The 12,212-nt window shown below is 37.5% G+C and overlaps 1 non-coding gene across 1 annotated transcript; it reads left to right on the top strand.

The window, feature by feature from the left end:
• Positions 1-6,175: 6,175 nt before the first annotated feature.
• On the top strand, positions 6,176-6,306 carry LOC118006450. Its single transcript, XR_004678077.1, has one exon. It is a non-coding gene; the product is annotated as a small nucleolar RNA SNORA63 (small nucleolar RNA).
• Positions 6,307-12,212: the final 5,906 nt, after the last annotated feature.

Raw genomic sequence — 12,212 nt, forward strand, 5'->3', positions numbered from 1 at the left:
TACTTGCATCAAGTAGTTTTTAAAAATATTTTTGAAGTGGAACTTGAGAAAAATGTTTTGAGGACAGGACATAGAACAAAAGGGAAGTGCAGGAGAGAAGCTTGTTGATAGGAGGCAGAGGGCACACTACTGGGTATGCTTCTGGTTGGGGCTGATGATGCAGGGAACAATTTAAACTCCAGTGACTTTGACCAATTTTTAGACCTAATGGCTGACAAGATGCTTATCCCTCATCAGCAGCTGGCAATTTTTAAACACATGTCTCTAAATGGGAAAGAAGAAGAAAGAAAGAAGAGAATTTGAATTGAATGCAGGAGAAAAGGTAATTTCTTCAAGCTGTTGAAATACACTGATTGTGACTATTGCGGTGAGAAAGAGGATGCACACTCTAGAAAATAAACCACTCTATTTTCTAGAGTTTCTGAGAATTTAGTGAGGAAAAAAGCCCAATGGCAAAAAACTCACCTCCTACATCAAATATCTCTGCTGTGGTCCCAAAAAGGAAACGTCAGCCTTAGGATTTGTATGGTTTTTGCATATTGTATTGTTTCTTTCCCTGATATCTTTTATTTATTCAAAATTGTTTGAAAACATTTAATTCATGGGCGTCAGCTCAAAACATGGAAATCACATGCCTCCCCTCTTGCCCCAAATGTTGCAGGTATTTGCAGTTCCTGGAGGTAACAGTGTTACATTATTTCTGTTTTTACTTTGAGGACCAAAAGATGTTTGAGAAGTGAATTTCCTGTTTGGACAATGGGAATCCAGCTGGATTCTTTGGTCACAAAATGCTGATTAAAACTCTGATCACTGCATTCTGGATATGTTTTTGTAAAGAAAATGGTATAGCTCTTTGAGAATTATTTTCTGTTAAACTTTAATTTATTTTTTGAACCTGATAATGTTGGTTTCTCAACTGTTCCCCCAAACAAAATAGCAAGTAACCCCTTCTCCACAACAGTAGTAACAAAACAAGGAAAATGAAATATTTTTTCTCAGTGCAAAAATAGTTTTTGAACATTTTTCTTCCCTATTTCCATCTTTTTATTTGTATAATGGTGCTGAAAAGTAGATAGAATAAAAATGGCCTCTGAAGAGTGAGAACTATCCTTCTAAGGAAACTTAAGATAAAATTAAGGGTATGAGTAACCTTGACAATATACCACACAAATAAGATCTAGAAGATATTACAAGTTATAATGACCTGGTTTTGTTCAACCCTTAAATCATTATCATTAATGTGGTCACATCTTTGTTAATATTATTGCCTCCCCACTTCTCATGCCCCAGGATCATTTAGTGAAAAGAATTTAACTTGATTGTATCAGTTAGGATTTAGTTCCACAGCATTTAACAGTAACCTTAAAGTGACTTGGTCAAGCTAGAGAATTAGTTCTCTCTCAAGTGAGAGCAGGCTGTAGATAGTTGAGAATTGGCGTGACAACTCATCAGGGTCCAAAGTCTCCTCTTACCTTTCCATTCCACATTTTACATGTGGATTCTATTCCTGAGGTTGCCTGATGGTTAAAGGTGGCTGCTGAAAGTCCAACTGTCACATGAGCTTTCCAGCCAGCCAGCAGGAGGAAAGTGGGCAGGGCAAAAATAGACATGTTTCAGTTCTTTGTTGTCCTTTTAAGGGAGCCTCTGTAGAAGACCAATGTAAAAACTTAGATCGCATTGCCCAGAACTCAGCCACAAAAACTATCCTTCATTGCAAGTGAGGCCAGGAATATTACCACTCTGGATATATCTCATTTCTGTTACTAATGAAAAAGTAAAGAATAGGTATTAGATAGGCAATTAGCTGTTACTGCCTGATGCATCTATTCTAAACTCTAGGAAGAGAAGAACGTGTAATTCCAAACACATGATGCATACTCTCCATGTATTTGTGCCCTTACAGATTGCAGCCACCATGCTAACACTACATTTTGGTTTACCCACCCCCACCATTTACCTCTTTGCAAAACTTTCTCTTTGTAATTCCTACCACTGGGTGGACAGTGCTTATCTGCTTCCATTGGAGGAAGATTATTCAGGAGCTCTTGGAAGAAAAGAAACAGAATTTGAGAATCTAGAATCTTTCCAATGTGAAGTGCGACTTAACCAGATAATGGAAGTATATCAAGAAGAAAAAATGGGTAATGAGTAGATCTGCTATGAGAACAGCCAAATAGATGATAAAGTAATAAGGAAAGGGAAGGAAAGAACTTCTGTGAATACCATTGAAGAATCCTGAAGATCAAAATGGAGAATTTTAAGGAAATGTAAATTGAGATAAAAGTAGATGGGAGACTTTCGTTTTGAATTTTAGTTACGATACACTTATTTTTATTTAAATCCATAGTACATGCGTCTACCAAAATCATCAGCTTTGGGCAATACTTCATCAAAACCTATTGAGAGTCTTTATTATCTGTTGAATCTCAAGTCTATACCTAGTATTTAAGTTCTTTCACCAAATAGCTCCATTTCAACTATATCCTTATTGCTTCAGAATATACTCCTGGACTACAGCTAAGTTAATGTCTTTGATCATCTGTTGTTACCTCCTGTATGCATTTTTTGTTTCTAAAATTCCTAAGTACACAAATGTTTCATAATGTTTTTGGAGTAAGAGCGCTTATTTGACTCTTGTAAACATGCTCCTTCTAGCATTTCTTGCCATGCAGCAATGGCACTATTGAAGGCAAGACAAATCTATATCTACTTTGACCCTGACCCAATCAGAGGGAGTTGTGCAGAACGCAGGAAAGTTGCAGGGTCACAAGGCTTAGTGTAGACCCTCTTATCTAATTCAAGCCTCTTGTTATCTGTCATATCCTTTGCAAGATGCTAAAGCCACTCTCAAAACCCTCCCTAGATCTTCCCCCAAGCAGGAGTTAACTAGACTTTGTGCTTAATCCTCTTCTGATTACTATTAATCTATTTACATAAAAATGTTCTGAATATAATAACAAGAAATGGGATGTGTTACCTAGGTAGTTGGGAATAGTGCATGTGTAGGACAGTCTTAACCTGATTTTTTACTTGATAGATTCTTAATTGACTTCTTGGTTCATGACCCTCTCATTTTGTAAGAAAGTAGGTACTATATAGTCTCCTTGTTACCATATCTTTTTCCCCCCACATTGTCTGTGGGAGCTCTGTGGGTTTTTTCTGAATTCTTTGCCTTAACACATTCTGCATCTGATCAACTCTGATAATATCACTCTCCCCACCATACCCTGTGCATGACCTCTCAACTAAATTCCTTCCTTCCTTCCTCTTTCTCTTTTTCTTTCTCTCTTCCTTCCTCCCTTCTTCCCTTCCTTCTGTTTTCCTTTCTTTCTTTCTTTCTCTCTCCCTCCCTCCCTCCCTTTTTTCTTTCTCTTTCTCTTGTTCTTTCTCTCATTTTCTTTCCCTCCCTCCCTCCATCCTCCCTCCCTCTCTTCCTTCTCTTGTAGCTATATATGACTATGTGATTTAGGTTCTGGTCCTTGGAATATGATCAGGAATGAGGTCCTATTAAAAAAAAGCAATTGCTAGCACCTCTGTACCTCATTTTCCTTCCTGATGGGTGGAAAATAGAGATAACTAGACTTTTTTTTTTTTTTTAAGATTTCGTTTATTTGAGAGAGAAAGAGAGAGAACATGTATGAGTTGGGGGAAGGGCAGAGGGAGAGAGGGACAGAGGCAGAGAATCTCAAGCAGACTCTGCACTGAGTGTGGAACCTGATGGGGGGCGCAGTCTCATGACTCCAAGATCATGACCTGAGCCAAAACCAAGAATTGGATGCTTAACCAACTGAGCCACCCAGGTGCCCTGAGATAACTAGACTCTTGAACCAAGAGTTGAAAGGTAGATTTTGAGGATGCAAGCCATCCTGCTAGCCCTGAACCATGTACTCTGAGTTATTAAATGGGAGAAGTAGATCTGACCTTCTTTAAGCAATTTGTTTTGTTTGGGGACTAGAAGGAAGAAAAGGGGAAGTGGATCTCCATCTTAGCAGCATTGCCTTCATTCTAACTAATACACTGGTTTAATTTAAGTTCTAGTTAGATCTGATTTGGCAAGTTACTTAACCTCTGAATTTTTTCAACTATAAAATAGGAATAATACTTAACTTCAAGGGTAGTTATGAGAATCAAATGAAATAACATGTATAAAGTTAAAGAACTTTGGAAGAAAGATTTTAAACTCAAAGGCATAAGTATGACACAAACTGGGTTGTCTCTTTTATTCCAAAAGAGCTGGATCTTTGAGTAAGGAGCCAGGAACACTTTAGTGTCCTTAGAATAAATAGATTTGGAAGCATAGAGAACTCACTATATTGTACCATAAATTTAAAAAAAAGTATGGTTAATATAAATTGCTTGAAAACAGATAGTATTGGGAAAGAATGTCTGGGTGGCCCACATCCCAGGATGAGAATCTCAAACATAAGTCTTGTATCTTGGCATTTTAGAGACCTGATTCTGTATTTGATTTAATGGATAAAGTTATCCTTTTCTAGCCTTCTTCATCTGTAAAGTGGGAGATCTCAAGAGATTTTTGGCCCAATGAATACAAACTGATGATTATGAGGAGTTGCAAATATACAGTTATTATCTATAATAACTAAAAAATTAGAACATGTGTAGAACATATTAGAATATTTTCTGCTTTCAAGATACTCATAATCCCAGTGTATAAGGAAAATTTATAGGGCTAATCATCATATTATTAGTTCAAAGACCTACCACCACCTCGTTGAATATTGGGAGATACATTTCATTTGGTGACCTTTTTACTTGTGTGTTCTCTTTTCCTGAATGTTCTTCATTCTCACGAAAGATTTTTTTTCCCTATTTGATTTTGTACAACTGTTTTTGTTATGTCAAGATTCTGCTCATGAAACTAATTCTTGGTTTGCTATCATATAAAATTTTATTTTTTCCTTTTGTATTCAAGAACTTCTTTTTCCTGTCTCCACCCCAACTATACAGTCTTAGTTTTCTGTACTTCCCAGTACAAACCTCTTACTGAAATGGTTTTTAAAATGTTTTTGGAAATCTAGTGTTACCAAGAAGCACTAAGTGTTACCAAGAGATAATATTTGAGTCAATTACTATTACATACACACATATACCACATATTAAAATTTAGAAACCTCACAGAATCATATATCAAATCCTCTATAAAATTTTAACATCTTGGTAAATATTAATGTATATATTATACTGTGTATCCAGCAGAACTTGGAATAAAACTTGTATTGCTATCTCTGTGCATTTGTTTGAAGACCTTGTAGATGTGTGTCATTAGTTAGAAAACTTTAGGTTAGGGTCTTGTCTTTCAGACTTTTCTACTCTTATGGGTCAAATTGTGTCCCTCTCCTCCACAAATTCATATGCTGAAGTCTTAACCTCCAGTACCTCAGCATGTGACCTTGTTTGGAGATAAGGTCTTTACAGATATATCTAAGTTAAAATAAGGCCATAAGAGTGGGTACTAATCCAATATGACTGGTATCCTTATAGAAAAGAGAAATTTGGACACTGAGGTAGGCATAGGGAAGACAACGTGAGGAGACATAGGGAGAAGAGGACCATCTATAAGCCAAGGAGAAATGCCTGGAACACATCCTTTTCTCACAACCCTCAGAAGGAACCAACTCTGCTGACACCTTGATTTTACACTTTTTGCTTCCAGAATTGAGACCAATTTTTGGTGGTTAAGCCACCCAATCTGTGGTACTTAATTATTGCAGCCCCAGCAAACTAATATGTGGGTGATCACAAAGCACAGTTCTTGCTTTATGAAGAAATTACATATATTTAGTTGGCCAGTGAAAACCTGAGAGCCATTCTTGATTTCTCCCTTTCCCTTACTCCTTATATCCGAACTATCACCAAATATTCTTCCATTGTCAGCACTTCTCTCCATTACCATGCTATTAAGAAGTTTAAGCCACCACAATATTGGGAGAAATTGGAATATTGAAGGAAACTTCTAACTGGTCTACTTGCTCCCATTCTTCCTTGTCTACAGTCCATTCTCCATTAACACTTATACTTAGAAAATGTAGATCATCTCCTGTCCCTTCCCTGCCTGGAACCCTTCTATGGCTCATGAAGTGAAATCCAGACTGCTTATCTGGTCTGCCAGGCCCCGCATGGTCTGTGTCCTGCATTCCTCTTAAAACACAATTTAATGCAGGATCTAGTTACAATGTAGCTGTAAAGTGCTGCCTTGTCTTTGCCCCCTGCTCAAAATAAAGCTGTTACCTTTCTAGCCCTGTCCGTCATGGTGCTCAGCAGCCAGGGATGCATGGTCTCAGACATGTTTACCAAGTAAAACACTGACTTGAGGGACGCCTGGGTGGCTCAGTCATTAAGCATCTGTCTTCGGCTCAGGTCATGGTCCCAGGGTCCTGGGATTGAGCCCCGCATTGGGCTCCCTGCTCGGCAGGAAGCCTGCTTCTCCCTCTCCCACTCCCCCTGCTTGTGTTCCCTCTCTTGCTATGTCTCTCTCTGTCAAATAAATAAAATCTTTAAAAAAAAAATTAAAAGCAAAAAAACAAAAAAACACAATTTAAGGAATTTCTGCTTTAGGCCTAAGGAGGAAATGGTATCCACCAATGCCCTTGTTTTAAATGACTAGAAAACCAGGTAAAATACATGATAGAACTGTTTTAAGATGTTGGGCAATGGTAGTAAGGGACTGAAATCCCCAGGAGAAGGGAAACAAGCTGAGTACTGCGATCTTCTGGTTTTTCTGTCTGGAAGGACTTCACAGGAGTACAGGGTCAAACAGGGCATGGTACTCTCAGTGAGACAGATAGTTCAGAGTTTCAGGCTACAGAGGCAGTTAGAATTTGCAGGGTAGGGTACTGGGGGGTAAAGAAGGAGCTCCAGAATTCTGCATAGGTGAACCCACTGGTTCTTTGGCTGGATACTCAGCTGTGCGTGCATAGAGTGAGACCCCATGAGGCCAGGCAAAGTTCCAACTGTTGGGTAAAAACCACCACCAGGCAGTGGTGAAATGAATAATTTATGGAGCTCACACAAGGTTGGATGATGTTCAAGTTCAGACCAGTCTTCACTCTGACTAAAGAGTTCTTGTTAAAGTTGGCATGTAGTAGAGTTCATAGAAAACCACGCCTCTAAGGAGGAAACATAGTTTTAAATTGAAGTCTACCCTAGACTCTCCCTAACAAAGTTAAGATATGAGCCTTGAAAGCATCAAACAGATGTTCAAGTAAATTAGTAAGCTGCTGGGAAAAAAAACAAAACAACAAAACTCAACACTCTATTAAGGAACACAAAAAATCCAGACATTCAACAATGTAACATCCACAACATACAGTGACTACTAAAAATTTACAAGACCTGTACAAACAATTAGGAACTACTGATCAGGATGAAAATAATAAGATAGATTCAGAAATAATGAATCACTATACTGTTTACCTGGAATGAATGTAACACTGTATGTTAACTAGACTGGAATGAAAATGAAACCTCATTGATCAAGGGATAAATCACTAGGAAACTTCTAACTAGACTGATCTAGATAGAAAGGAGATGTAAATTAATATCAGGAATAAAGTAAGAGTGGTAACTCAAGTCATCTGAGTAGCCCTATATTTTCAAGAAAAATTCACTTTACACTTAAAAACCTCATAAAGAAAACTTCAATCCCATGTTGGCTTCACTTTGAGTTCTATCAAGCATTTAAGAGATAGTAACCACCTAAAAAAATTTTCCCCCCAAAATAGCTTCCATGCTCTTATACTCATCACATCATAGAACTTTATATTCACTCAGAAGGAACCGTGCCATTTTTCCTGCCCCTAGCTCCAGAGCTATGGCTCAGATATTTGTACACAAGGGGAAAGGCAAACCATAAAACAAGGAGCTCCTGAGCTGCTCTCAAAGGAATTGATTTTATTTGCACCAGAGTATGGAAAACTTCAAGCCTAAGGCCATTCTCACAACAGAGGTGTGGTGAGAAGCACTTAAGGAGACAGGTAGCTTTATCAGAGGTATAAACCAAACCAGGGACCAGAGAGTTTACCAGGGAAAATCAGGAACATATACTGCTAGGAAGAGCTCTCTTTGAATCAGAACAAATCTCAAATACTGAATCCAAAAACCCTTCATGTAAATGAAGATAAAATTAATTGGATTGAAATTCAACTATATGCTGTCTACTACAGGAGACACACTTTAGATTCAAAGATACTAACAGACTGAAGGTAATAAGATGGAGAAAGATTTATCATGCAGTCTGCAACCGTAAGAAAGCTGGAGTGGCTACATTAATATAAGACAAAAAAGGAATGAGTGATAAAAATGTTCTAAAATTGTGGTGATGGCTGTGTAACTCAGTGAATATACTAAAACCATTGAATTATATACTTTGCAAATGGATAGTTTGTATTTTTACTAGTTGCAAATGACCCCTCTATGGGCATTGGGATTATGTCGAAACTATTGAGTCAGAACAAAATAAAAATTTAAGTATCAGCCTGAGGCTAAAAAGATAGTGACTGTCATTTATAATCTTTAAAATTTTATATTCATCAAAACAACCCTATTCTTTTCATTTTTCAGATGAAGAAAGTAAGTGATTTGCCTGAGGTCAGTTGACAGTGGGGGATTTAAGACAAGCGCCTTAGAATCTGGTCTCTGTTTATTCATGGATTTAACAAGTTTGAGTTGAGCGCCTACCATATGTAAAGAAATCTACTTGGAATTGAGGAGTCAGTGGAAAATAAAAACAGAAGTGGGATCTATCTTCTTGGGTCTTACAGCCCAGTGGGAATAAGGACATTATTCTAACCACAACTGTGGTGAGTGCTACAGAAAGTAGACAGGGGGTGCCAGGATAGAGTGAGGGAATTAGGCTTTCCTGGGGCAAGGGCAAATGAGTTGAGATCTGAACAAGATCAGGCACAGGTAGGAAGGAGTGGGAAGAACATTTCATGGAGTCGCATGATAGCAGCTCTCTGGTTGGAGGGAGCACAGTGCACTTGAAAAGTAAAAAACCCATCTGGTTAGCCCGTTCTGCTACACAACTCCGATCACAGGATACTTATTAAAACCAAAGTTTTGGTTTCCCTGAATATGAATTCTCTGGCTAAGATAACATCTATTTTAAATTCTATTATTTCCCATGTCTCTCCACATGTTTGTTATTGTTTTGTGAGCATCACTTTTGGGTTTAAGGCTTTGGAAATAAGTAATAATTAAGAATGATTAACGTAACATAATAAAATTTTAAAAAAAGGAATGATATATCTTCCTTTAAGTCCTTTGGTTTAGGAGTCTGGAATAGTTTTTATGAAATTCTCCACAATATTCTGTTTTGTTATGGAGGTTATTATATAAAGAGCACCAGTAAAAATAGGATATTCAAATTGTGAGAAAATTCTAGATTTAGGCATTTTTATAGTGCAAAATGGAGCGGCCCAAATTTTCATTCAACCTTTGATGTTCTTACCAGCATCTTATTTTAATATACTTTTTCTTTATCGTTAGCCAGCAAATGCAGAACAGCTAAAACACAATGTTAAAGACTCAGCAGTGCATATCTGATTGAATAACCAATAAACAAAATACAGTGTTTCATTTTCCCTGAAACTGCTGCCCTCATTTCTCCAAAGACAGATCATGGAGGCAAAAAGTAGGTCTCATCCTGAGAATTCTATTGCTTAATTTCTTTTTCCTGAATTTCTCTGTTGCCCTGTATATTCCTGTCATATTCTCTTCCAGAAGTTGCTCAAAAAGTTTGGGTGAGTCTGAAGAACAAATTGTCAAAGCCACCTACTCTATGTATTTTATAAACCCGGAACTGATTTGAAGAGAAGGAAAACATAAGAAGCTTATTAATGAATTATCTTATGCAGTCCATAAACAGAAGACACTAGACCTCTGTCTTTTGGCATCTCACATGTAGACTAAGATAGCAATATCTACGACAGCACTGATCCATATTTTGTTGTGCTCATAACATGCTTTAGATTTTTAATTAGTTAATATTCAAAATTCAGGCATTACTAACAAGAGTTTTGGCTACTCATAAGAAAAATCAGACAATCTGGCAGCACTGGGTCTACAATAATCAATTAGAATGGCAATTATACCTTTTAAACAAGGAGTGAACTCTCCACTTTGTTAACATCTCCATCTGGTTTGCTTTATTTATTTACATTAACTGCCAAGCACCTTAGGCATTGATTTTTCAACACCTCTGTTGCTCTTCTGTTGTGCAAGAAAGTAGAACTGAATGTGTCAAGAACTCTGAAGAGTCTGAGATTTTTACTTTTCTTACAAACCAGCAAGTTAGACTTGCTACAGTTTTATGGATGCTGGCAGAGCACATGAGAATCTTGGGTCAGAGACAAAGGACTTTATTAATAGCAGTAGCCAGAGGATCAGCATTTTCTTATACCAGTTCCCTGAGCCCAAATTCCTACAGGGTGACATTGAATAAAATCTGACCTATGTACAGATTCTATTTTCATGAAATCCAGAGCAGGAAAACATTCTTATGGCTGAAAGAAATTTTACAATCTTGAATGGTTAGAATGTTGAGAGCAAAGTGAATACAGATTTTGTTTACAGATTAGTATTTTATTAGGTATGTATCAGGGAAACCTAAAATTTTTGTGAATATTTTCTATCAAATTTAGTTTATTTTTAAATTTTTAATTTGAGATAGATTTATAGGAGAGTTGCAGAAACAACAGTTTCTGAATATATTTTGCCTAGCTTCCCTTTGTGTTAACATCTTATAAAACCACAAGACTCATTATTAGAGCTGAGCTTAACCTTGGAACAATACCATTAACTAAAATACAGAACTTAGTTAACACATTTCACCAGTTTTTTTTTTTTTCATTTTTTCCTGGTCCAGGATCCAATCCAGCCTCCCACATGGCATTTAGATGTGTGTTTCCTTGGTTTCTTCCAATCTATGACAGTTTCTCAGTCTATTACATGGCCTGACACTTTTGAAGAGAATAGGTCACTTGTATTATGCGACATCTCTTTGGGTTTCTCTGATGTTTTGTCAAGATTAGGTTCAGGTTGTTAGTTATTGGGAAGGATACCACAGCAGTGATACCCCTCATTACTGCATCATAACAGGACGCACGTGATGCCAATGTGTATTGATAGTGATGTTGCCAGGATTTTCCACTGTAAAGTTACTCTTTTTTTCTTTGTAATCACTAAATATTTTGCGGGAGGTACTTTGAGATTTTGCAACTGCCCTTTTTCTACTTAAAGTCTACTCATTAACTTAGGCATCCATCAATGGATCTTTCCTGTGGCAAAGGTTATGATGGTGTTCTATTGGTGCTTTCCTATTTCTCTTATTCCTCCATTTATTAACTGAAAAATTTTTTTAAAGATTTATTTATTTGAGAGAGCGAGAATGAGAGAGAGAGAGTACATGAGGGGGGGAGGGTTAGAGGGAGAAGCAGGCTCCCTGCTGAGCAGGGAGCCCGATGCGGGACTCGATCCCGGGACTCCAGGATCATGACCTGAGCCGAAGGCAGTCGCTCAACCAACTGAGCCACCCAGGCGCCCCTGAAATTTTTTCTTGAAGGATAGTCCTTACTTTCTATTTATTTACATATTTATTTATTTCACTGTTATCTCATGTATATTCATTGGGGGGGTTATAATTCAGTACTATTGTTCTTTATTTTGTTGCTCAACTTGTTTTCAACTTTGGCCACTGGGAACTTTTAGAATAGCTTCTGTGCCCTTTTTGTATGTTCTCATTTTATTTATTTATTCTTTTTGAGCACTTTCTTTCTTTCTGGAATCATAAGATGTCTCAGGCTTACGTTTCCCCTGCACCAGGCCTGTGTCCTTTGCAGGGAATTAAGCAGAGCCCAAATTTGCCTCCATGTTGTCTCTGGAGTTTGCTTTTCAAAACAGAGCTCACAGGATAAAGTAGCTACATACTTTGGCACTCTCCAACTCCTTGTTCTGATTTATAAGCAGGACCTGAGCACACTTCTCATTGCCATAAATCTCTATCTTCCTTTTTACTTTGCTCGCTCTCCCTTTTTATCCTCTTTAAGGAACTAGACAATTTCAAATCCTAGATTAGAGACTGCTCAGAAATGAGGAAAAACTGGTGGTGGTTCCTGCATCTTGAGACTTTGTTCTGCATTAGGAAGGAGTTCTGAGAGAGGTGCTGGTCTAATATAGTCTGGGATTACAGTTTT

The sequence above is a fragment of the Mirounga leonina genome, unplaced genomic scaffold (genome assembly GCF_011800145.1).
Source record: "Mirounga leonina isolate KUSES-001 unplaced genomic scaffold, KU_Mleo_1.0 Mir_96, whole genome shotgun sequence".
Classification (NCBI taxonomy): Eukaryota; Metazoa; Chordata; class Mammalia; order Carnivora; family Phocidae; genus Mirounga; species Mirounga leonina.